At 44.5% G+C, this 25,385-nt stretch overlaps 1 long non-coding RNA gene across 2 annotated transcripts in view; it reads left to right on the top strand.

The window, feature by feature from the left end:
• The window catches only part of LOC102115048 (uncharacterized), a 275,169-nt gene extending 251,119 nt beyond the window's left edge, over positions 1–24,050 (top strand). Inside the window, exons 6-7 of one of the 2 annotated variants that reach the window (XR_010577086.2) lie at positions 20,974–21,128; positions 22,033–24,050. This is a non-coding gene — a long non-coding RNA (uncharacterized lncRNA). Of the gene's footprint in view, positions 1–20,973 lie in introns of both variants that reach the window. The other variant, XR_012417011.1, reaches the window with a different exon arrangement.
• Positions 24,051–25,385: the final 1,335 nt, after the last annotated feature.

Here is a 25,385-nt window from a genome sequence, read left to right on the forward strand (position 1 = left end):
ACGAGGATTTGGAATGTGGCCTGAACCAGCCTCCTTGGAACCTGGGGTCTAAGCATAAAAACAAGTCAAAGCGGTTTGGACAAACAGGTGTGTTGGAGAACGCCCGGTGAGATGAGGACCAACTCGGTTTGTGTTGCTAAGCAGGGCAGGTTTGTTGGACTTTCCGGAATTAAGGATGTACGTACCACAGGTGGTTTCTTAGAGGGAACACTCGCCTCTTTGCTTGACCTTAGAGAGTTCAGGCTAAACAATTTGCTAGGACTGTTTGCGCCTAGAAATCCTGAGATTTTTAGGTGAGACCTAATGTGTCTCAGAGGTCCCACAAGGGAGGGGGCCAAGCGGGCAGCAAGACTGGTGCTGTGTGCTCAAACACCTTGTTCCAAAGCCAGTTCTGGGCAGGCTTACTGGCCAGCATACACTCGGCATGAGTGGGATGATTACTTTGTGCTTGGGATAACCAGGTTTGAGCTGGTGTGGTCCTCCCTGGGTTATTTGAGGGGGAGTCCTAGGGGGACCAGTGCACATTTTAAAATGTACCACTCTCCACCCTCCTCCTCCTTCTCCTAGTGCGGTAGACGGAATAAGGTATCTGGAAATGAGAAAAGAATGCAGTCACTCCTGAGACAATAAATCCCTACGGTGAGGTTGCTGAACCCAGTGTGCAGGCCGGGCAGCCCCTGCCGCCCTGGGAAGGTCATGCACAGCGCTGGTCCCACAGGCTGGGTGGGCCTCCCTGCAGCTCTGTGTGAAGGCAGCAGGCACTGGGCTGTGCAGGACTGGGGACAGTGGAGTGAGAGCTGAAGCATCTCCCTCAGTCTTAAGGAGGGAGGAGGCATCTCAAGCTTCACTGGGGGTGGTCGCTGTTCTAGAGCAGTGGGGTCAGCTGCCCCTCTGAGGAAGCAGTGAGTTCCTGATGTGTAGCAGGCCCAGCAATTCCACCGTTGAAGGAAGCGGGCACTGGACTCATCTCTGCAGAGGAAGAAATTCGGGCCATTTGGGGAACTGGGCCCGAGATGGTGGTTTTAGGTTCCAGGGCATTAGTAGGTGCCTGAAGAGCTCAGTGGATGTGGATGTAGAGGCAAAATGAGGAGGGGTGTGTGTGCACGTGGGGAGGGTCTGGTGGTTTGGGAAACGTCCAGTGTCCTGCAGAAGTGAAACCTGGAGCAGCCTCCTGCACAGAGAACACACTCCAATCCATAGGCATTTCCTCAGTAACTCATGAGAGAGCTGTCATGGGGAGAGCTGGTTAGATTTGCATGTGGTGTTGTTACACACAGGTCTCCCAAGTCCACAGTTTTTGCATAGCTTGTAGGGCATCCTCATGGTGTGACCTAGGCCCTATGGTTTCCTTGTACTAGAGGGTGTAGCTAATGGGGTCACATGAAGACAAATGGTGTTCCCAGCAAAATACCACTCTATGAAGTCACCTGCAGCATACTCAACAGAGCATGAGCTAAGAGAGCAACAAAACGGGGGTCCAGGTACTGGATGTAAGCCAGCACCATGTCCTGGGGATGGCGAGGTCCCTACCCTGTAGCAGTAAGGAGAGGCTGGTTTAGTGGTGACCTCACCATCAAGGTGGGATTCCTTGGAGTTCCCTGGTTCTGGTGAGGCTGTGGTTTTTCTTGACAGCCCCTTGGGTTGGGGCACTGTGGTCTGAGGTTGTGGCCATCCATGACCCCCACCCCAGTAGATTTTTCTAGGAATTTCTACAAGTGTAGACTTCCAGTGTAGACATGGTGGAAACTGTTCTCTCATACACATGCATTTGAATTTCCAGAGAATATTGAAGTGAGCCTGCACTAGATTGGAGCTGACTCTCCATAAGCCTTGACACCATCAGGCTGGAGTAAATATTCTGGGGAAGCTGTGGGTGGGGGGTATGTGTAGGTTTGAGAGGAGAGAGGCCTCTAGGAGCAGCAAGGATATTTGCACACAACTGAGGCTCTCTGGTGGCCCCAGCACACATAGAGTTTGTGGACCTTGGGCAGGGCCCTGGAACATGGTTTTGACCTGTTAGGGAAGGGCAGTCATGGAACATAGCGTGTGTGTTATCATGGGACAGGGCGGAGGCTGCGTGGGTGTGAGCTCTGAGGAACCTCCACCTCCCATCTTCTCAGAGAGCACCGCCCTGTCCCTCCCCTGAACCCTTTGTCCACCGTCTTGAAGGGAAGGTCCTGGTGCTGCCTGTGCCACACAGCGACTCCCAGGCCTGCAGATCCAGCTAGGACAGGCAGGAGCTCCGAGACCCTGCCCTTTGTCCACCATTCCCAGTCACCTCTCACAAGCTTTCTATGTGTCTGCTGGTGGCATCTGCAGCAAGTTTCCAAAAACCTGTGAGGGATAACTCCCTTGTGCTGTTTAAAATGTGTCCCTAAATCATTGACTCTCCTCACACAGAAAAGGAGGTGACTTGTCTCCTTTGGAATCGAGACTGGGTAACATCTTGACCAACTGAATGCACCTGACTTAATGCCATGCTCTTTTTCTGGGATCGGGCCTGATGAACTGGTATCTTTCACTTCCTCTCTATTGGATGGTGCTACAACCTGAATGTTTTTGTCCTTCTGAAAATCATATGTTAAAATCTTAAACCATTAGTTGATAGTGTAAGAGGAGGAGCTTTTGGGAGGTAAGAAGTTCAGGAGGGCACAGGCTTTATAAGTAGCACTAACACCCTTACAGAAGATGCCCCGAGAGCTCCCTCTCTGGTGAGAGGGTTCACTAGGTCAGAATACAGTGAGAAGATGCCATCTATGAATCAGAAAGGCAGTTCTCATGACACCAAATCTCCTGGCACGTTGATTTGGAGGTATCAGTCCGTGAGAAACACATTTCTGTTTTTATAAGCAGCTTGGTTTATGGCATTATTTTCCTAGCAGCCCAGACAGACTAAGAGCGCTGGTGACTTTCGAGCCCAGGCATCGCACTTGGAGGAAACCTGAGCATTGCACAGGGAGAGGAACTGAGCCCACCTACAGGGACTGGCTAGAGAATGCAAAACAATCTGCTTCCTGGGGGAAAAAAACCTCTGATTTGCAGTGTTTTAAAATCTCTGTTCTTAAAATTCTCCCTGCTATGGATGATTTAACAATTATTTCACAAAAACTCCTCTATCATGAGCCAGCATGATCCGACCCCAGCATGTCACACAGACCCTTCCCTCAGTCTTTCCGGAGCTGTCAGCTGAGCCAGCACCGCCTGCCCCTGTGCAGGAGTGTCTCAGCCCTGAGGTCTTCAGATCCCAGCAGAACCTCTTCTCTGATGCCCCTGGAGGGAGCCAGGCCCCAATTGCAAATGCCTCAGTGAAGACCTGGTGATGCTGTTTCAATCCTCTAAATTTTGTGTTGGCTTTTTACAAAGCAGCAGGTGAACAGGGAGAGAAGTTCTCATTGTCATGGAGAGAAGTTGGACTTGAGCACTTTTTGCGTGTCAGCTTTTTGCTTCTCTAAATATTGATGGATCTTCTCAGTTTATTTTCAAAGTGTGACCCAGAGACCATCATGGTGGATTAATGGGATTGTGGACTTTTTCCAGTGACTCACTGATCCCCTGTCAACTGTTCTTAGTTTAAATTTTTCCTTGGGGAGCAGGGGCAGTATGGGACCCAGGTGTGGTGCCAACCTCCGCCCCAAGTGACAGATTCAGAGTCGGCCATGGGACTTGGGTGTTGGCTGGAACAATGGGAAGGAAGTAGGGATTTTCTCCAGGAGATCAGCTACGAAGGTCACAGAGAGATGACCATGATTCACATGGCTGTCACTGCAGAGAGAGCCCAAAGTAAGACCAAGAGAAATAAATGGGAAGACAACAATGTGACTCATGCTTTGAGTCCTTAAATCAAGTATTTCCTGAAGCCAGAATTCCCCCTCAATTCCAAGATATAGGAGTCAAAATGTTAACTCAGCTTGTCATGGTTTGACGTTTGAATTCAAGATCCCACTAAGATGTCTGGAAAACTTCAAAAATACCAAACTCAGAGAACCTGAGAGACAAAGACGGTGCAGTGCACAAGGACAGGAGATGAGAGCAGATGACAGGCGTCCCGGGGGCAGCTTGGGCCTCAGGCTCCCTGGCGATTCCCATGCACAGCCCCGGGGGAGAAGAGCCTTGTTGATGTTGATCAGCAGGGAAGGAGGGAGAGCTACGAGAGAGGCTGGAAGGACAGCGGGTGAGTCAGGGATGGGGACCTTCATAGTTGATGTTCAGAGCTGCAGAAATTCCAGGTGGTTGCAGGGTCAGTGGGTGGCCATGGGTGCAGGGCTGGGGTAAAAAGGAAGAGGGGTCACTGTCATCCAGGAGGACAAAGCACTGAGAGGTTGGGAGGGTGATCTGCCAAGAAATATTAGAGTGAACTCTTTCCCTTGTTATTATTATTATTTTTTAAATGAGTTATTTGGATTTTAGTGGCAAAGGAAGAAATACAGAACTTCAGAAAAAGAAACAAGTACTTTTCTCATCTCTTACCTTCTGGTTTTGTTTGTAAGCAGAGTTCAGAACAAACAGAGATACAGAAAAAACAACTCTATTCTTTTCTTGTAAAAGAAAAATTTCAGCAAGACTTTCAAGAAATGTCAAGGAAACGTTTATTGAAGACTGTTGCAATAGGAGTCAAAACGTTGTAATAGGAAGAGCCCTTGGACTCAACTTACCTCAAACCAAAGGCAGGAGAATTTAAGCCTCGGGGGGAACTAGCAGGATAGTTCTGGAGGTCGTTAGGAGGGAAGTTGGCTAGTGTGATTGGGCCATCAGTGTTTGCTCATTTGTGCTTGTTGGAGTAAGGCTCCCATCCTCCCACAGAGACAGGGCTGCTGCCCTCTTGGGTAATTACATTTATAGGGATAAGGCATCTGACTTATTCGTTATTCATTGTTCTGCCACACGAGTGGTTCAAGGTAGAAAATCTCTTGTATGTCATCAGTGAACGTAAAATGTTCGTGCATCCCAGTGAACAGTTCTGGGTGTTACTTGAGGCTGAGCAAGTGGCCCTGGTTGTTTGGAGACCCTGACACCTCTCCCTGAATTCTCTATCCTAGAGTTTGCAGCTGTCATTACTCACCCTAGACTACAGTAGCAGAAGCCACATGTGGTGCTCCCAGTGTGCCTTTATCCACACAGAGGAGCAGGGAGGCTCCATCCTCATCTGACCCTTTCCATTGGATTGATGGATGCTTCTCAGCACATCAGCCTGAATTCGACTCCATCCTTCTCTCTGGCAACATCCATTCCTCTGAATTCAGTGGAGGTCGACCTGACCTTGCATATTTCTTGCCCTGATATTATTCCCTCCACCGAACATCGTACTCTACCCCTTCTTTTAATCTACCCATGTTTTAAATACCTCCGTGTTTCACCATGAAGCATTTTTTTGCACTCAAAACCAAAATAGTCTATTTCTTTCTTCTAAACTCCTATTGCTTCATGAAGCCACATTTTCCCAAGGATATTTTTCTGTATTTCAGCCTTCAATGTTTATAATTGGCTTTTTTTTCACATGCTGTCACAGAAACCATATGTGGAGTGCATTGCTGCTGTAGTTTTCATTTTTTCCTATGCAGTTTAGTAATAATAATCTAATTTTATATCATTATGTGATATTGAATATCATTAATTTTATCATAATTAATTTCTTGATCTCTTACTATGTGCTAGGCAGTCATCTGAACACTGTGGTCCAATAATGAGCAAAACGTGCAACTTCCCTTCTAGAGTAGGGAGGGAAATGTTACAGAGAGTAAGTGAAGTGTACAGAATATGAGACCGTTACAATTCTACAGTTAAAAATAAAGAGAACAAGTGGGATGGAGACTGCTCAGGAAAGTTGCTGCAATTTAAAATTGAGAAATCAGGAAAGATGTCAGTGACAAAGTGAAATTTTAGGAGAGACCCCAGGTCTGGGAAATGAGCCAGGTGTATTTCTGGGTGAAATGCAGATGCCCTCTGGATAGAGTCAACCTGACCCAGCCCACAATTTGGAACAATATGGAACGTTAGTTCAGGGACCTCAGGACTTTGAGGCAGTGGCGGTTACTAGAAACCAAGGGAGGCTACTGGCCTTCACAATCTGAAGTTCTGTGTGTTTCCTTCACCATCTAAACAAGGGGAAGGGTGGGATCATTTGTCTGTCAGAATGCCTGTGTCCTCCCTGGAATCTGTGTTGGGTTCCCCAGCTGTGCAGTGTTTCAGTGAGGTGCCTGGACACCTGAACCGCCTCTTCAGACAGACAGAGCCTCACTCTGGGGCTGAGACCTCCTCAGAATCTCATGGGGTGGACGTGGGAAACACCTGCTCCAGTCTCCTGGGCTCTGGGCGTTTGCGGTTGGTGTTGGTGGTCACAGCAGTGTCTGGCCCTTGAGATGTTTTGGTCAAGAATGGTGAAAACCCTCTTGAAATTTTGTCCCTTTCTTTGAAGTCTTCAATCTCTCTGTCCCACTCAAACTCTTTGTGTCATTTTACTGTGACCACCTAAGAGTAGGTATGGCTTGAATATAGGTTTTGTTATGTTCTGTTTCTAATTTCATTTGTTTCAAGCAATCTTTAAATTTCCTTCTTATTTTTTTATTGACCCATTGGTCATTCAGGAACATGTTGTTTAATTCCATGTGTCTGTACAGTTACCAAAGTTCCTCTTATCATTGATTACAAATTGTATTCCACTGTGGTCAGAATACTTGATATAATTTTGATATACTTGATACAGTTTTGGCTCAAAAATTTGTTGAGAGTTGTTTTGTGGACTAACATACGATGTGTTCTGGAGAATGTTCCATGTGCTGATGAGAAGAATATAGTCTGCATCAGTTGGATGAAATATTCTGTCAATGTCAGTTGGGTCCATTTGGGCTAGAGTGTAGGTTAACTCTGATGTTTGGTTTTGTTAATTTTCGTTTAAATGATCAGTTCTTTACTGAAAGTGAGTTGTTGGAGTTTTCTACTGTTATTGTATTGCAGCTTATCTCTTTAGATCCATTAATATTTGCATTTGAAAGCTCCTTAAATTTTTATAACCTTTTGCTAAATTGACCACTATATCATTATGTAATGATCTTGTTTGCTAATGTTTGACTCGAATTCCATTTTGTCTGATAGAAATATGGCTACATTTGCTCTCTTTTGGTTTCCATTTACATGGAATATCTTTTTTCATTCCTTCACTTTCAATCTATCTGTGTCTTTATAGATGAAGTAATTTTCTTGTAGGGAGCATATAGTTGGATGTTGATTTTCAATCCATTCAGCCAATGTTTGTCTATAAATTGAAGAATTCAGTTTATATTTAATGTTATTATTGATAGGTAAGAACTTACTCTTGCTATTTTGTTACTTGTTTTCTGGTGTTTTGTAACTCATCTCTTCCTTTTCTTTCTTCTTTTATAACTTTCCTCCTTAGCAGTTAAATGATTTTCTCTGGTAGTGCTTTACTTCTTTGCTTTTAAAAAAGTATATTCCATGCTGGGCATGGTGGCTCAAACCTGTAATCACACCACTTTGGGAGACCAAGGCTGGTGGATCACGAGTTCAGGAGATCAAGACTATGCTGGCTAACATGGTGATACCCCGTCTCTACTAAAAATACAAAAAATTAGCTGGGGGTGGTGGCAGACACCTGTAGTTCCAGCTGCTTGGGAGGCTGAGGCAGGAGAATGGCCAGAACCTGGGAGGTGGAGCTTGCAGTGAGCTGAGATCATGCCGCTGCACTCTAGCCTGGGTGACAGAGTGAGACTCTGTCTCAAAAAACAAAAAAGAAGTGTATGCATTATAGGCTTTTCCTCTGGGGTTACTATGGAGATTATGAAATGTGTATAAGAAGTTATTTTGAACAAATGCAATTTAACTTTGATCAGAAGAATGTAGAAGAAACTAACAAAGAGAGAAAAACCTAAAAAACTCTGTACTTTAACTCCCTCCCCCTCAACATTTAGACTTTTTTTGATCTCAATGTATGTCTTTTTATATTGCCTATCTCTTAACAAATTATTTCATTATTTTCGATAGATTTACCTTTAAGTCTTCATACTAGAGATATGAGAGATCTACATACCACAATTATAGTATTACAGTATTCTAAAATTGTCTGTGTACTTACTTTTACCAATTAGTTTTATACCTTCAGATGTTTTCTTATGGCATGTTGGCATCCTTTTCTTAAAGACTAAAGAATTTTCTTTCATAATTTTGTATTAAGACAGACAGGTCTGGTAACGAATTTCCTCAGTTTTTGTTTGTCAGACACAATTTTATTTCTACTCAGTATGTGAAAGATAGCTTTGCTGGGTACAGTATTCTCGGTGGGAAGATTTTTTCCTCAAGCTACCCCCCAGCACTTTGAGCATATCATCCCTCTCCTTGTTAGTCTGTAGGATTTCCACTGAGAAGTTTGTAGCCAGAAGAATTGGAGCTCCTTTACATGTAATTTGCTTGTTTCTTCTTGCTGCTTTTAGAATCCTCTCTTTGTCCTTTGAGAGTTTAATGACTACATGCCTTATGATAGTCTTCTTTGTGTTGAATCTGTTTGATGATCTTTGACCTTCCTGTACCTAGATATTTATATCTTCCTCTACATTTGGAAAGTTTTCTTTCTTATTATTTATTAAGTTTTGTAGCCCTTGCCCTCTCTCAGCTCCCTTTTGAAGGTCAATGACTTTTAGATTTGCTCTTTGGAGGTACTTTCTATATTTAATTGGTATTCTTCATTCTTTTTCCCTTTTTTTCTGCTCTTACTTTGTATTTCAAATAACCTGCATTGAGCTTACTGAATTTTTTTTTACTTGATCAATTCTGTTATTGTGAGTCTGATAGTTTTCTGCCAGGGAGTTTATTTCTCAGTTCCAGGATTTCTGTTTGATTTTTAGAAAACTATTTTGATCTCTTTGCTACATATTTGTGATACATTTCTGAATTACTTTTCTGTGTCATCACAAAGTTTGCTGAGTTTCCTAAAAAGTGCTGTTTTGAATTATTGAACATTGCCATGTTCTTAGGGTTGGTCACTGGCTCCTTTGTCCATCGGGGGAGGTCTTCATTTTCTGTTTACTATTGTTTCTTATGCAACATCAGGTGTACCGAAGATGAAAGGATGAGTTTCCATGTACCAGGCCTCCATTTCTTCACCTGTCAAATCTAGATAATTGTCTCTTTCCTACCTCATGTGTAGTAGGGAAAGGAATTGGTGTGATGCCTAACACAATGGCGGCAATGAATGGATATTAACCAATATTGCCGTATTTCCTTCATCCTAAGATTGTAGCTGTCATATATGTGTGTGTGTGTGTGTGTGTGTGTGTGTGTGTGTGTATATATATATATATATATATATATATATATATATGTATATAGTTTCCATCACTGAATACCTAAGACTGGGTAACTTATAAAGAAAATACACTTTTTTCTTACAACTCTGAAGGCTGGTAAGTCTGAGGTTTAGAGGCTGCATCTGGTGAGGGTCTTCTTGCTGATAAGGAGTCTCTGCAGTCCTCAGTGGTACAGGGCATCACATGGTGAGTCTGGACACACTGAGAGGAACTGGCTTTTACAACAGACTCACAGCAGACTCACTCTTGTGACAATCTACTAACATGTTAGTTCATGAATGTGTTAATCCATTTGGGGGCATAGAGCCCTCAAGACCCCATCAGCTCTTAAAGACCCCACGTTTTGATAGTGTTATATCGAGGATTCAGTTTCAACATAAACTTTTGGAGGACATACTCAAATTATAGTAATACCAATTACATAATTATAGAAGTTTATCAAAATAAATACAAGCAAAACCACTATCAGATGACTTTTACACATAGATGTAAGATGGATCAAAAGCGTCAGAAGCAAGGCTGGGTGTGGGGGCTCAAACGTGTAATCCCAGCAGTTTGGGAGGCCAAGGTGGGTGCATCACCTGAGATTGGGAGTTTGCTACCAGCCTGGACAACATGGTGAAACCCTGTTACTGCTACAAGTATAAAAAATTAGCTGGGCGTGGTTGCATATGCCTGTAGTACCAGCTACTTGGGAGGCCAAGGCATGAGAATCGCTTAAACCTGAGAGGCAGAGGTTGGAGTTGGCTGAGATCACACCACTGTACTCCAGCCTGGGTAACAAAGTGAGAGTCTGTCTTGTAAAAATGAAACAAAACAAAACAAAAGACAGTTTGAAGCATTTAATCTATGAAAAACATGATATAGAATATGATAGAACTAGGATATTGTTGAAGTCCTTCTAAAGAACTGGAATGAGAGTGAAATACAGAGACTTAGAAGATTGCTCACTAAAACTGAAGGTCCAGTGTGATGGTTAATTTTATGTGTCAACTTGGTTGGTTTGCAGTGGACCAGATATTTGGTCATACATAATTCTGGGTATTTATGTAAGGGTGTCTTATTGGATGTGATTAAGATTTAAGTTGGTGGACTTTCCGTGAAGTAGATTGTCTTGTTTAATGTCGGTGGTCCTCATCCAATCCGCTGAAGGCTTGAAAAGGGAAAAGGTTGACCTTCCCTGGGCAAGAGAGAATTCTGCCAGCAGGCAGGCTCCAGACTTGAATTGCAAGTTTGACTCTTCCCTGGGCCTCCAGTATGATGGCCCATCCTGGAGATTTTTGATTTGCTTGCTCCTTAGTCACATGAGGCATTTCCTTGAAAAGAATCTCTCTATACATACACATTATTTTGGTTCTGTTTCTCTGGAGATACCTGACCAAGACACACAGTTTAGGTAGACACTTAATTTGTGTGGTCACCTGAATTTTCTGCAGCAGAGAACGGAAGATCTGCAGTTAGACTGACTGGGGTTGGTCCATGAGAATGAGGATGTGTGGGATGAAAAGACGAGGAGATATATGCAGGACACAGTTGCAATGAGAGTGACGTGCCTTTTATCAGACCTTTTTGTTTAGGTCCATGCTGAGCCAAGAATTTCCATTAACAGTTAGAAAAAGCCTCCCATTGCCTGAAGGAAGGGTGAAGAACATCTTCTGTTTATCTTGGTTTTTGCATAACCTGCTCTCCTCCTGACCAGAGACTTGATGCTCAATGTAATAGCTTTGGGCCCGAGGAAACATTTATTTTGTTTCTTACTGTAAGTTTTACTCATAGCAGAGAGTAGGGTATTCTTCCCCATGACCTTGGAGTCCTACTCCTTGGAAGTTATTCATATCCCCGATCACTGTGCTAATATAAGACAAGAGTCTTAGCTTCAAGGCAAAATGGGACGTTGAAGAGATCTGCCTGGAAAACCTAGAGTTGTTTGTACTGTAGCTGCTCTGAATGGAGCAGCAGAGCCTCTAACAAACCCCCACTTTGTAGCTGATGTTTACATAAAGGCTGATGAGGAACAGGAGATACTATTCAATATTCTTATAAAAACAGAACCCCTTGACGCAGCACAGTGGCTCATGCCTGGAATCCCAGCACTTTAGGAGGCCGAAGTGGGGACATCATTCAAGGTTAGGAGTTCGACACCAGCCTGGCCAATATGCTGAAACCCCATCTCTAATAAAAATAGGAAAATGAGCTGGGCGCATTGGCACTTGCCTCTAATCCTAGCTACTCAGGAGGGTGAGGCAGAAGAATCACTTGAACCTGGGAAGTGGAGGTTGCGGTGAACCAAGATCGTGACACTGCACTCCAGCCTGGGTGACAGAGGAAGACTCCATCTCAAACAAAACAAAGCAAAACAAAACACTCAAAACACAAAAAGCAGAAGACATCAAAAAGAAAGGGCCGAGACCAAACAACCAGTCAGTTTTGGCTGTGAGTAAAGCAGTTAAATAGAGGAGCATCACGGTGACTTTTAGGCAACCAGGTGAGACCTGGAAAATCCTTCCCTTTCACCTACAGGCTGTTGGAACCGAACTGTCGACTCCTTCCTGGGCAGGGGTCGCCGCAAAGGATCACCGACACGAGATTCACAGCAGAGAGTTATTTATTACTAGCGCGCTAGGGTCCCAAGCTCTAAGTTGGCCCTGGGACCCTGACTGCTTGTTACAGGCTGTTTATATAGGCAAACACAAGTTCAAACACAGCTTATGGCGCGAAATTCAAACAAAGCTTAAGGCGCGTGGTAATTGGGTCTAGCTATGGCCTGAGCAAGGTGTCTTGTTCTAATTGGTTAGAGCAGGACCTTATGAGGTTTTTTCCCTGGAGTTGTTGATTCCGGGAACTTCGAGGCAGGGTGGGACCCCCGGAATTGGCAGGGTGGGACCCCATGAGGTTGTTTCCTGGAATTGGCAGGGTGGGACCTTATCAGGGTGGGTCCTTATCGAGGCAGGGTGGGACCCTATCCAGAGCCACCTGGTGTTAATTTTTTTTTAAGTTCTTTTTTATGAGGCCTAGTTTCTAAGTTTTATGAGGCCTAGTTTCATTCCCTCCTCTTTTTGTGTCAGAGGCTCAATCTTGAGCCTCTTCTTCAGTCCTGAGGGTCTGGTATTGTTGGGTCAGAACCATAGCATGTACTATGTTTAATCTATTTTTAATAAGGGTGAGTAAGCGGTTGAGTATGCACGGCCCGAAAGTCAGGATGAGCGTAAGCAGTATGAGGGGTCTTAAGATGGTGGAGATTAGGGTGCTAAACCAAGGGGATCGGTTGTACCAATTTTCAAACTAATTTTGCTGAGATTCTCTCTCTTTTTTTCTCTTGTCTAATCTTTTTCTTAGTTTTGCCATAGAATCTTAAACTATTCCTGAATGATCTGCATAAAAACAACATTGCTCTTTCAGGGCTGCACAGAGCCTGCCCTCTTTCAGAAAGACAATTTCTAGTCCTCGTCGGTTTTGTAATACAACTTCAGACACAGAAGTTAAGGACTCTTCAAGTTTTGTGATAGATTGTTCTATGGCTCTAAGGTCTTTATCTATGGCTACTCTAAGTTGTTGCAGATGATGGTTACCATGCACTAGGGCTGCTGTCCTGGTCTTAACTCTAGCCGCTACCTTAATTCTTAACATGACGGCGAGGGTGAGGGAGATAGGTTCTCTCTTTGGTCTAGTATGAGTTTTTTGCTCATACCGGAGATCAAAGGAGTCTCCAGAGTGATAGTATACTCGGGGAACAACTTGTACCAACACGCAATAGTGGGTGCCACTGCTAAAAACGGCTGTGGATACACAGGGGGTGAGCCTAGTGTTGCAAGCCTACCAGTCCATCTCGGAGGGGACCAAATAGTGATTGGAGCTGGGTACTGTCAAGGTTACATTACAAAGATGCTGATGACTAGGGGGCACTTGGCCTATGCAGGTTCCTGACCTAGAAACTTCAGCCAGGGTTAGTTTTCTTTGTTGTTCTTACGCGCATCTAGTAGGATTGGCAGAGTTAGTGAAATTATTAGTGGAGGCAATGCCTTCATAGTAAGGGGGGCCTGTTGCCAGACATAGCCAGCAAGAGGAGGTAAATTCTGGCTTTGTCTGGTTTAAAGTGAAATAGGAGCTTTTTATGAGATTTAGGAGCCTGTCACCTATTCCTAGGTCAAGGGGCCTGCGGGTGACGTTTTGGGCTGAGGGTGTGTATTTAGAGGAGGTGGAAATTAAGGGAGGGGAAGAGCTTTTAGGAGCTCTTGGTTGGGGCTCTCTTGGTGCAGGAACCAGGGGCTTCCTTGTTTCTGATAAAACTTGGTTTGGTCTTACTGCGACAGGGGCTGTGATAGGGTTGACTATTAATTTGATTTGGATAGGGTTTCCATACAGTGGCTTTTGGTATAAATATAGGCCTTATGTTAACCTGGATATCTAACGGTTATCAGATTTTGCTGCATCTTCAAACTTGATGCTGACCAGATTGCAAGTTTTTGAATATCGGGTTCTGGTGCAGCGCTGGACAAAGGACATGGTTATGTACCAGGGTTTCGTGGCCTATTTCCATTCTCCATCATTAGTAGTTATACAGGACCAACTAGAGCAAAACAGGGCATCTATTCCTCCACAAGTTTGTCTCATTTCTTCTGTCCTGAATCCAGGACAGGCATAGAACCTGTTCCAGCTTACGGACACCTTTCTAGCCTGTTTTCTCCATTCTCTCTTTTCCATGTCATCTATTTTTGCTATTTTGTCTAGGTTGAAATAGAGGTCAGGGAACCAAGTCCTTATAGGAGCAATTTTTGAGGTTTTATCTAAGACCTCATGAGTACTAAAATCAGTTACCTGCCAGGTCAGGTTATATGGCCAGTGGGGGTTATTACTGCCAGCAACGCAGGGAAGGAGGGCTAGTAATAAGCAAGGAGCTAGATACGAGAGAGTCTTATCTTGAGCGGGTCCTCGGAGCGTCGGAGTCTTCATGTCTCAGGTGGTGTTGGTCCGGGCGTCCCTGGAGAAGCCTTGGCGTGGGATGCGTGGATCCAAGTGGAGATTCCGTCAACTTTTATGGCTGTGGGTGTGGTCAGGAGAACAATGTAGGGTCCTTTCCATCGAGGCTCTAGTCCTTGAGTGCGGTGCTGTCTAACGTAGACAGAGTCCTCTACCTGGAAGGGTTGACTGGTCTGTGGATGTCCTGGTTGGTACAGTTCTGCCAAGGGGGCCCAGATTTGGGCCTGTACTGCTTGGAGTCCTTTTAGCCGAGCCTGTAGGTCAGTTTTAGGATCGGAGGGGGAGAAGGAGTCAAGCAAGGTTGACAAAGGGGGAGGTCCTCCGTAGAGGATTTCATATGGAGTGAGCCTAAAACGGTTAGGTGTATTTCGGGCCTTTAACAGAGCTAAGGAGAGGAGGCGTCTCTAATCTTTTAAACTAGTCTCTAAGATCAATTTAGTAAGGGTCTTTTTTATTGTTCTATTCATTCTTTCTACCTGTCCTGAGCTCTGGGGTCTATAGGCATAATGTAATTTCTAATTAATCCCTAATATCCTGGCGAGCCCCTGACTTACCTGAGAAACGAAGGCCGGCCTGTTATCTGACCTAATTACCTTGGGAAGTCCGAATTTAGGAAAGATTTCTTCCAAAATTTTTTTGGCTACTATGTGTGCCATTTCTTGCCGGGTGGGGTAGGCTTCTACCTATCCTGAAAAGGTATCTACAAACACCAGTAAGTACTTATATCCAGCATAGTGAGGTTTTACTTCAGTGAAGTCTATTTCTTAATAGACTCCAGGGCTGTTACTACGAGTTCGTTTCTTTTCTGGCACTCGGGTAGCCCTAGCGTTTACCTGCTGACAGACCTTACAGGCAGATGTCACTTGTTCTACAAGGGTACTTGCCTTTGGGATTAGAAAGTCAGTTTTTTCAATCAGTAATTTTAGCTTTCGATTACTCAAGTGTGTCCAGGCATGCATCTGCCTGATCATTGCCAGGGCCTCTTTTTGGGGAAGGACTATTTTTTCTCCTTTTTCCTAGTTTTTAGTGTCTTTGTTCTCTATAGCCCTTATGGCTTTTGCTTCTTCCTGGTCTCCCGGGGTATAAGTATGTTTAATAGTTATGTGGCTGGTTTTGTCAGGTTCTGTGGCTAGGGTTAGTACTTCCGCCATGGCGGCTTGCCTGGCCACTTGGTCGGCCTGTCTGTTTCTTACTACGACTGGATCCTGTCCTTTTTGATGCCCGGGGCAGTGAATTATAGCCACTTCTTGAGGAAGTAAAAGGGCTTTTAATAAGGCAATTATTTCAGCTTTGTTCTTGATTTCCTTTCCTTCTGAGGTTAGGAGACCTCTTCTTTCATAGATACTTTTATGAGTATGAGCCGTTGCAAAGGCATACCGGCTATCAGTATAAATGTTAGCTTTCTTTCTCTTGGACAGCTCTAGGGCCTTGGTTAGTGCTATTAACTCAGCCTTCTGTGCAGACGTGCCAGGAGGTAGAGATTGTGCCTAAATGCTGTTGTGGTCATCTACTACCGCCGCTCCCGCCCTCCGGGTACCTGAGTCAAGGTAACTGCTGCCGTCTGTGTACCAGGTGTGATCCGCGTCTGGGAGTTCTTGGTCTTTAAGGTCTTCCCGCGTTCTATGGGTCTCAGCCAGTACTTGCCGACAATCGTGTGGGCTTGGTTGGTCTTCTGGTACCGGCAGCAGCGTAGCAGGGTTTAGGGTGACCGGAGGGCCAAACTGGACGCGGTCCGTGTCCAGTAGGAGGGCCTGGTAGTGGGTTAGGCGTGCGTTGGTTATCTACCAGTCCGGGGGCTGCCGCGCTATGGCCTCTAGAGCATGTGGGGTAATAACAGTCAGTGGCTGCCCAAGGGTTAACTTAGCAGAGTCCTTGACCAGCATAGCGGTGGCTGCCATGATACGAAGACATGGGGGCCAGCCGGCCGCCACAGGGTCCAGCTTTTTAGACAGGTATGCTACTGGTCTTTTCCAAGGCCTTAATTTTTGGGTCAAGACCTTTTTGGCAATCCCTTGCCTCTCGTCCAGGAAGAGGGTAAAGGGCTTTGAGGTGTCCGGTAACCTAAGGGCCGGGGCAGACAAGAGTGCTTGTTTTAGTGCCTCAAAAGCCAATTGATGCTCTGTCTGCCAGGTGAAAGGGGTGCTCTCCTTGGTGAGTGCATAAAGGGGGGTGGCCAGTTCAGCAAAACCGGGTATCCACAAGCGACAGAACCTAGCAGTTCCTAAGAATTCACGTACCTCCCTGGGATTTCGTGGTGGTGGAAGGTGAGCCACTGTCTCTATGCGCCCAGGGGTGAGCCACCTTTTCCTTTCACTCAGGATATATCTTAGATATGTTACTTTGGTCTGACAGAGCTGTGCCTTTTTGGCGGATGCCCGGTATCCTTTTTCACCTAGTACCTGGAGTAGATGTCTGGTACCTTGTATACAGATTTCCTTTGTAGGAGCAGCCAAAAGGAGGTCATCTACATACTGGAGTAGAGTCACTTCTGGATTTTGGGTCCGGAAGTCGGTCAGGTCTCGATGAAGAGCCTCATCGAAGAGAGTGGGAGAGTTCTTGAATCCTTGGGGAAGCCGGGTCCAGGTCAATTGGCCTGAAATTCCTTTCTCAGGATCCTTCCACTCAAAGGCAAGGAGTTCTTGGCTTTGGGGGGCCAGAGGTAGACAGAAGAAAGCATCTTTTAATTTAATACTGTATACCAGTTATAGCCTGGTTTTAAGGTGCTGAGTAAGTTGTAAGGATTGGGGACCGTGGGATGGATGTCCATGGTTCTTTTGTTAATTTCTCTCAAGTCTTGGACAGGCCTGTAATCCTGAGTACCGGGCTTTTTTACTGGCAGAAGAGGAGTGTTCCAGGGCGAGCGACAAGGTCGCAACACTCCGAGTTCTAGAAATTTGTTAATGTGCTGAGACAAAGGAGTCGTCAACATCTGTCCTATTTCGTCCACGTATAACAAGGACAAAACGAAAGTAACAAAAATAAAGACCAGACAAGTAAGGAGAAGCCGCGCGGCCAGAGAGTGGCGCCACAAGATCACAAAATATTCAGACGGCAGGGGCGACCTGCCTACAGATTTAAGGAGGCTGACTGAGTCGTCAGCCTTCTCCCAGACTACCGCCAGGGCGTCCCCCGGGGAGTAAGTGGGAAGGTGCCGGACACGTCTGTCGCCCTTCCCCACTTAATTCAGAAGGAGTACTCCCCAGAGTTCAGAGTTAGCCGGCAAGACAGACAGAACAAAACGAAAGTACCTGGTGGGTCCGTTCAGTCAGCAGTCCGTGGCCCGGGTCAGATGGGTCTCCGCCGGATGGGTCGGGGGTCCTCGGACGACCCCACTTCCCGGCCAATGCACCAAATGTTGGAACCGAACTGTCGATTCCCTCCTGGGCAGGGATCGCCGCGAAGGATCACCGACACGAGATTCACAGCAGAGAGTTATTTATTACTAGTGCGCTAGGGTCCCAAGCTCTAAGTTGGCCCTAGGACCCTGACTGCTTGTTACAGGCTGTTTATACAGGCAAACACAAGTTCAAACACAGCTTATGGCGCGAAATTCAAACAAAGCTTAAGGCACGTGGTAATTGGGTCTAGCTATGGCCTGAGCAAGGTGTCTTGTTCTAATTGGTTAGAGCAGGACCTTATGAGGTTTTTTTCCTGGAGTTGTTGATTCCGGGAACTTCGAGGCAGGGTGGGACCCCCGGAATTGGCAGGGTGGGACCCCATGAGGTTGTTTCCTGGAATTGGCAGGGTGGGACCTTATCAGGGTGGGTCCTTATCGAGGCAGGGTGGGACCCTATCCAGAGCCACCTGGTGTTAATTTTTTTTTAAGTTCTTTTTTATGAGGCCTAGTTTCTAAGTTTTATGAGGCCTAGTTTCACAGGCCAACCAGGCCTAAGTTTATAGACTTTGTAGAGTGACTTTATCTTCCCAAAAGATGTACTTGTGTTCAGCATCTGAGGTCTCTCCACTACCCGTTCTGGTTCCTGCTGCCAGAAAGCCTCGCCGCTTGGGTAGTGCATGAGAATACTTGCCCTCCTCTATCTTGCTCTCTTGCTGGCCCTCCAGTTCCAGGACCAGGTGTGACAGCAAGAGTGGAAGAGAATCCTGCTCAGAAGGGTTGCTGAGGCAGAGAACCAGCGCTGACCACCTATCTCCCAGTATAGTGGAGAGTTCTCACTAAGGACCATCAGATGAGGGAAGGCAGCACTAGCCTGGACTAGCTTGGTAAGTTCTTTAATATTGAAAGGGCTTTTGTGCACAGGAAAAATCTCATCACTATTTACACTAAATTTATACCAGGTCTTGAGTATTAAATACTGATACAAAGGTAATTATTTCAATTTCCTTCATCTACATTGATGTAATACATTTAGTATGCCTGGTTGTTTTTAGACACATCTAACACCTTCAAGAATAGATAAACATATTCCTGAATGATGATCCTGTTATACCCAGACCATTTGTTCCCCAAAGAATACCACCAGAGTCCAGAGTCAAAGCCAAGCAGCAAGGATCTTTTACTGCAAGTTCGAACTTGGTCCCTCCATTCTACAGCATACAAGAGTGCCCCAAACAATGCGAGTGCTTGCTTTTTATAGCCCGATGTAAATAAGATACATAAAGTTACAGAGGAACATGGGAATTCTTTTGGTTACAGCATTACAATTGGTTTACATTTTAAGTTATACATTTAGCAGTTTTCTATTGATTCCCACGTTTCAGTAAACCCACAAACGGCTGTGTCCTTATCGGGGACTTTTCCAGGTGGTGTTTGTACTGGGCTCAGGAAATTGAGAGATATATGATGGGATGTGTTTGTACTGGGCTCAGGAAATTGAGAGATATATGGTGGGATGTGTTTGTACTGGGCCTGTTTGTGTTAAGCCCCGGCCTGAGGAATGTGCTTTGTGTTGAGCCCGGGGCTGAGGAATGTGCTTTGTGTTGAGCCCGGGGCTGAGGAGTGTGCTTTGTGTTGAGCCCGGGGCTGAGGAAAGTGCCTGATTTCTTTCAATCCCAAACTTATTCATTCATTATACCAAAAGTGATATAGAAGGGCCCATATCATGGATTTGATATCTTTTCTTATTTGTTTTGATATTATTCCTTCCTATGATTTTCCTGATCTTCTGAGACCCCAGATTACTAAATGAGGTTGCAAGTCTAGGGTCAAAGAGCTGATCCTTGATCAGGAAACAGTGCTTTGTATGTGTCTAAGATGAATCAAAGTCAGGCTACTTTTTATTTATTATCAGGTTGCGACTTTTTGTTGTTGTTGTAATAAAAATGTTTGTTTGTGTTTTGTTTTGTCATATCATGGCACTGTTCAGTCCGTCTTTTATATAAATTTTAATTCTAGAAACTTGTCTTTCTCACAAATATGTTGTTCTTAAGTTTTTACACAGCCGTAAGTGTATGGCCAATTGTCTTATCATTATGATTATTGACTTGGGTCATTGGCATAATTAAAAACATATTAACATATATTTTCTCACTAGCATTTTATTAAAATGAGTATAGCTTTATTATAATGAGTAGAATTCATATGATTGAAGGGATGGAGAATTGAGACCAACTTCTTCATTAAACATTGGTCTAATTAAGCTTTTGGGGACCAGTAAAGGACCATTTGTCTCGTTGGTTATTGGGCCTCATCCTCTATGGTCACCAGCTTCTGAGCTCTTCTTCTATCTGGTTATTAATTGAATCACTGATGCTCATCAGTCTTTCCTGTTTTTGGCACAGTTTTAACTTTTTCCTTGTTAAAATTTATTTTATTCTGTCTTGTTGATACAGTTATATATCACTTACCAAAATAGAGTGAAATAAAGCTTAATGTATAGCATATGTATTTAACACATCTGCTTAGAATTTCAAAAATTATGTATAGCAATGCTTTCCCACTTTTTAAAATTAAAGGACAAGTGAACAGAGCACATCAGCTCTATCTTTCCTTTGAGCCAACAACCACTTTTTGCCTCTCATTGTAAACTTCTATTGTTTGAGTATCATTAGGAATGCACTGAACCTTTAAGTTTCAAACTATTCCAATTAACATTTATATCCTGTCAGGCATGGTGGCTCAAGCATGAAATCCTAGCACTATGGGAGGCTGAGGAGGGCAGATCACTTAAGCTCAGGAGTTCCAGACCAATCTGGGCAACATGGTGAAACCCTGTCTCTCCAAAAAGTACACAACATTAGCAGGGTGTGGTGGCACATGCCTGTAGTCCCAGCTACTCAAGAGGCTGAGGTGTGAGGATCATTCGAGCACAGGAGGTTAAGGCTGCAGTGAGCAGAGATTGCACCATTCTATTCCAGCTCAGGTGGCTAAGTGAGACACTGTCTCAAACAAGAACAACAGCAACAAACCCAATTGTATTCATTTTTGCTATTTCGTTATTGCTCTATGATGCTCGAATAGTGCATTATTGGAATGCAAAGACCAGTTAACTTAATGTGGATCAGAATTGTCTATACAAAGGAACCGTACAATCCACCATATAAAAAAGCAAAAGGGAAAAAAAGGAAAAAGAAAAGAAAATTTAAAAGGTCAAACACACTAAGTTGAATGCTTGAACTTTATTTTGGAGAGAAAAATTTAGAAAGACACAAGGTACACAGAGTGAAGTGTTTTTTCTTTTTCAGGACCTTGGATTCAATCTTGCACTGTTTTGGTTTTATCTAGGGAGCTCGGCGACAGCAGAGTTTGGCGATTCGGCCCTTTTTAGTGCACCTTCCGAAGTGGGCCTCAGGCCAGGAACAACGGCTGATTCGGCAAAGGCAGATGATTCTCGCCTGAGAACCTGTGGAAAGAAGAGAGAATCAGGCACAGCGAGGGAGGTGGGGAAAAGGACATGCAGAGCCAGACTAACTGAGATAGTCTAAACAAGAGACAATGTATCAGTCATGTTAGGATGGAGAAAATTCATGTCTTTGTCATAAATGACAAGAAATCGCACTAGCTATGTGTTAGTCATGCAAGATCATAGTTCTTTCCCCATCTGAGTCTATTCAGGACATGTTTATTACCTGCTTCCTGGTAAAACAATATACCTCTCAACCCCCGGGTTACCTACTCTTCATTCTGCTTAAACCATACCCCTAATCTTGACCTCCATGTATGATCTCCATGTCCTAACAAGGCTCCCTAATGCACCTGCATCTGTTTCTGAGATGCTGCATTGTGCATGCTCATGTCATGGACTCAAGTATTTTCATGCTCAAGGAGTCTTTGAAGACCTTCCAAATTCAAATTCTTCATTCCCTCTCCACCCCCCGCCTTTTTTTTTTAAACATTTTACTTATGTACTTATTTTAATTGACAAATAATAATTGGGTATATGTATAAGACACAATATGATGTTTAGATCTAAGTATGTATTGTAGAAAGATTTAATGAAGCCCATTAGCCTACATTGAAACACACCCATGGGTTCCTCTCTAGGTTCTAAAAGCTTTACCAATGGACAAAGTAAAATATTCTCTCCATAACCAAGTCTACCCATTCAGCCCTGCAAATAACTAGTCAGTGTAGCTCTTTCTATCTTAAAAGTAACAAATTTCACAGAAATATCTTGAAACTAAAAGTCTTAGAAGAAAGAAAATCTTTTAGATGTGTTCGGTTCTCACTGATTAATTCAGAGATGAGAAAATCAAGGTCCAGGAAGATCAAGTAAAGTCACTCAAGTGAGGTAGACTTTTCCACACTTGATACCAGAGCCTGTCTCCAATCCTTTTGTTCTAGATTTTGCAGATCTGCAAGACTGATGTCTCCTACCTGAGGCTCTAAGAGTAGAGAGTCCATTTTCTTCAAAGGAGACAGCAAAGTCCTGGTCGTCTTCCCCAGGCTGCTCCTGGGTTGCAGCCTCATCAGCTCTTTCCTGGAGTGACTCAGCCTGGGCCTGCAGGGAGAACAGGAGAATGGCAGCAAGGATGGTGAGGGTCCTCATGGCTGGGGTCACCTGGAGGAGGGAGAGCAGGTGTGGATGTGTGGAGAGTGAGGAGTGAGCCTGGATTTATAGCTCTGCTGGGAGAAGGCCTGAGACAGAAGCTGCAGTGAGAGGAGGTGGGTATGTGATTGGGAGGGGAAGGGGCTGCCTTCATCCTCAAGATCCCTTTGATGCTCCTCTTTCTCCCGGCTTTCATCACAGAGTGAGTCTGTGTGTTTAGTGCCTCTTCTTGATCCAAGCTGTTAATGATGATAAGGACATTACTATCCTGTTTCCCTTCTGCTTGAGTGTTTACTTTTATATATTCTGACAAGAAAAGCAACAGTGCTTTCATTCAATAAATGTGGGGATCAAATGCCTCTTGTTTTCCAAAGATGGTCCCTGGTACTCTCTGGATGACTCTCTTGGGTCAGACCTGGGTCCCAGTGGAGTAGAGAGTTAATCCATTTTTTCTTTCTTTGCAGAGAAACTAATAGAGTGTATCTCCCACTTATTCTACCTTATGAAAATGAGAGGATCTGAATCAGATCTGTAATATCTATAATATCAATTTGAATTCGTGAATTAACAGGGAGACTGGGAGGGACTAATTTCCTGTATCGGTGATTCCAGCTTTCATGGCCCTTGTTTTACCCTGGTGGCCATTTCACACCAGGTTTTAAACCATCTGTATTTGTACTGCTGCTCTGTTTCTCACTGGACATTGCTGAGTTTGCAGATAGCATTCCATGATTGCTTCCTAGCCTACATCTCTCTGGCATTGTCTCTCTGAATCTCTAGAAATGACTGAAGAAACAATTTGGAACATTTTAATTCTGGTTCTAACCTTTCTCCATGAATTCTGTCATGTGTTTGATCACCCAGAGTCCTTATAAATTGTAGAAATTGATATCTTCAGTCTCTCTTCATCCTTCTCTGACCCCGAAATTAACTGGGTGAGCAGAAAATCTGGAAAGAGAAATGGGTGGTTTAAAAACCACTGTCCAGGCCCTGTGGTATGCTCAGACAGCCGAGCTGAGCACTGGCCAAGCCAGAAGATGCCCAGTGGCCCATCTTCCCAGGACCAGGCCCCCGTCGGCAGCCCATTGCTCAGCCTTGGACACAACTCTGTTGCCAATCAACTTTCTTATTATTTCTGGCAGAAGTATTTCTAGAGAACTCCCCTGGGCGGGGTGCAGTGACTCAAGCCTGTAATCCCAACACTTTGAGAGGCCAAGGTGGGCAGATGATTTGAAGTTAGGAGGTTGAGAACAGCCTTGCCAACATGATAAAACTCCATCTCTACTAAAAATACCAAAATTACCTGGATGTGGCAGCGGGTGCCTATAGTCCCAGCTACTCTGGAGGCTGAGACACGAGAATCACTTGAACCTGGAAGGCAGAGGTTGCAGTGAGCTGAGATTGCACCACAGCAGTCCAGCCTGGGCAACAGAGCAAGACTCTGTCAAAAAGAAAGGAAGGAAGGAAGGAAGGAAGGAAGGAAGGAAGGAAGGAAGGAAGGAAGGAAGGAAGGAAGGAAAGAGGGAGGGTGGGTGAGAAAGAAGGAAGGAAGGAAGGAAGGGAGAGAGAGAAAGAAAGAAATGAAAGAAAGAAAGAAAGAAAGAAAGAAAGCAAGTAAGAAAGAAAGGAAGATGAGAAAACTCCACTGACATTATGGAAAATATTTTTAGTTTCCTAATGTGTTTGTAAATAATTATTTTGATAAAATGCCTTTCCCGTTCCCTCATTTCTTTAACTGTAGCAAGGTGCCCATTATCTATTGTCCTCTTGACTTCAAACCTGCTGTCATTTAAAATAAAACCTGAAAAACAGTTTTTCTTGTCCTTTATTCTGAGTCTAATCTTGCCTCTCCTATACTCAGGGCTGGGATAAAAACAGGATTTGCATCCATAATATGGACATTCACTCTTAGAAGGCATGTACCCCCAATCGATGATTTAATTATTTAACATAAAAATTAATTTAACTGTGCTAAAAAGTAGAGGGCAAGGAAATTGGCCTGAAAGAAAATACTTAAGATAACAACAGAATCTGGTTTTATAATAGAGGTTTTGTATTCTAGGATATTCTAGGGAACAAATAATGCTTCGAAGTGTGTTTATTACTGGTAACAGTGAAGCAGATGGGAGACAGGAAGAGTGATAGGGGCCTTCATGATCACGAAGAGCATGTGTATCAGTGCAGCCGCTGGATTGTAGGACTGTCAAAGGTCTGAACTATCAACCCAAAGGATGCCGCTATCCCACAGCCACACGGGTTTGGGGTAGCTCATTGCCCTGGGATGCTGCTTCCTCCAGATCGCACAGAGCTGGGGTCTTTTCACTGCCATTGGTCCTCAAATTCCTTCGGTCCCTTGAGAGATATTGACCTATAGGAGGCTCATAGCCCTGAGGACTCTTGTACTTCTCTGGAGCCTCTTGGAGAAAGTGCACCAGGGCCTAGCCTTGGAGCAACCTGGGAAAGAGGACCCAGATGTAGGTGTCCCCTTTGCAGGAATGAAAACTGCATTATGGGCTTCACATAAGACAGCAGGCCAATGTGCTCTCTGTTGGGAGCTGTGGTCTCAGTAGTGTCATCAACTAACTGTGGGATCATTAGTGAATGACTTCACCTCTCATGGCCTCTATCTTTCAACTCTAAATTGGGGGCCATAGACTCTCTCCAAGAGGTTTTGGGTGCAAAAATTTGGTTTTACAGCCTGTGCATGTCAGTCTGAGCAGCTTCGGCCTCAGAGGCTAAACCAGATCTATTAGAGTTTGGAGTCTGCACTTCAGGGTGTGTGTGCACCTGTGCGTATTCTTGTATGTTTACATGTATGTATGCACGTGTGGTGAGGGGAGTGTGTTGGGAGGTGGAAACTGGGGATGTATGTGTTGTACGTGTGCATGTGCATGTCTCTGAGTCTGAGTGCCTGTGTGCAGGGGGAGGGGACTGTGTGATAGAAATGACAGAGAGCATGAAAGGAAGAACCAGATCTTAAATAGCCGACAGGTGGCCAGTTATGATCTCTTTATTCTGCTCTAATAGAATCTACGAGATATGTTTTCCGTGAGCAGACACAGTCCTCCTCTGGGTTGCTCTGATCTGATTTCCTGTACCCTGAAACCCAGCACTGTGCCCAATACGCTGCTGCATGTTCCTCAAGGTC

This window comes from Macaca fascicularis, chromosome 8 (assembly GCF_037993035.2).
Source record: "Macaca fascicularis isolate 582-1 chromosome 8, T2T-MFA8v1.1".
Taxonomy (NCBI): domain Eukaryota; kingdom Metazoa; phylum Chordata; class Mammalia; order Primates; family Cercopithecidae; genus Macaca; species Macaca fascicularis.